A 1,966-nucleotide genomic window follows, 5' to 3' on the forward strand; every position below is an offset into this window, starting at 1 on the left:
TCAAAATATTGCAACTTTTAAGATCATTAACAAATCTAAACAGTTAGATGAGATAATAAAAATAATCTCATTTGTTATATTCAAATTTACCCCTAAATGTGAATTTGCTATAATATATAAACATATAAATCTATGATTTTATTTAGGTGTTGACTGGTTCTCCCGCAATCTCCCGCAAACGCAGCGTTTGCGGGAGATAGTGGTTGCTAGCGATTGGAACCAATCACACAAACCCCTTCCAATCGTTCCTAATCGCTCCCAACCGCTTCAAACCACTAAATTTCAAAAGCTGCTTCCCGCAAGCGTTTGCGGTTGCAGGCGATTGCGTTTGGAAATTTTTTTTTTTTTTTTTGTAAAAAACTTAAAAGAAACCAATGATAATTAATTTTTTTTTTTGTTATATCTTCTATCTAACCATTTTACTCATTAACGATGAGAGAAAATGAAATACGTATACATTTGCAGAGATTATAAAATAAACAATTAGAAGAAAATAATATTTCAATTAACAATAACCCGGAAAACTTGATGTAAATTTAATGGCACATCGCACATAAGTTCAAAAAAATCTAAATAAATATAATATTTCATCAGAAATCTAAGAAAATAAGATTATTTGTGAAAAATATTAAAAAAAATCACTAGTGACTCTTCTCAACTCTCATTTGACCATTCCTACCGATGCAACTACTGACCCACGATCTAAGAGAAAAGAGAAAAGATCTACGATCTAAAGCATATGTTTTGTCATTTATCAAATTATTTGATTAAATTTTTGGTGAAAAACCAAATGCATAAAGAATAAGTATTTCAATATGAAATTTCTTTGTTTTTTTGAATAATTATTTTAGTATTTTTTCAATAAATTTTAATCATAAATCAAGTTTAATAAAATATTTTGTGTTTTTAAACATTTATATATTATATATCACATTTATTATGTTCCAACCGCTATTGCACCTACTGGTCAACCAGTCGTAAACCTCCCGCAAACACACCAATTTTAAGCTGCTTAACCAGTCGTTCAAAACGCTTAATAACGCTTGAAACCGCAATCGCCCGCTTCCGCAATCTCCCGCAACCGCAACCGCAACTGCAGCGTTTGAACCAGTCAGACTTTTATTAACTTGTAAGTTTAAAAAATACTTAGAAAACAATAAATTCGAAACTTGTTTTTGTATTCCATAAAAGTTTATATATAATAAACAAAGAGGTGTAAAATATAAAGGTGGAAAACATAGAGGGGTGAAAAAAATGTGAAAAAATTATTAGGTGCGATTTTTGAAGATAGGGTTATGACGAAAAGATGCAAAAATTATAAAATAAAGATGTGTAAAACAAAAATGTGTTAAACAAAAAGATGCAAAAACTAACAAGTGCAAATATTGAAATCAAGGGGTACGACGAAGAAACACAATTGTTAGATCAAAACACTGCAACTTTATATAAATAAAGAGGTGTAAAACAAAAGGGTGTGAAAACTAACGGGTGCCAACATAGAAAGCTAGAGGTGCAACGAAGAAACACAATTGTTGGACTGAAACTTTGCAACTTTTGATATCATTAACAAAGAGTGAGATCATTAATCGTACTCAAACAACAAAACTCTTTCAAAGTCCATAAAAATCTGTATATATATATATATAAACAAAGAGTGTGAAAACAAAGAGGTGTGAAACAAAAAGGTGTGAAAACTAACAAGTGCAACCATTGAAAGCTAGGGGTACAACGAATAAATACAATTTTTGGATCAAAACATTGCAACTTTATATAAACCAAGAGGTGTAAAACAAAAGGGTGTGAAAACTAACAGGTGCCAATATGGAAAGCTGGGGGTGCAACGAAGAAATACAATTGTTGGACAAAAACTTTGCAAATTTGAGATCATTAACAAAGGATGAGATCATTAATAATACTAAAAGAACAAAAACTCTTTTCAAAGTCCATAAAAATCTGTATATATATA

Source organism: Camelina sativa, chromosome 12 (genome assembly GCF_000633955.1).
Source record: "Camelina sativa cultivar DH55 chromosome 12, Cs, whole genome shotgun sequence".
Classification (NCBI taxonomy): domain Eukaryota; kingdom Viridiplantae; phylum Streptophyta; class Magnoliopsida; order Brassicales; family Brassicaceae; genus Camelina; species Camelina sativa.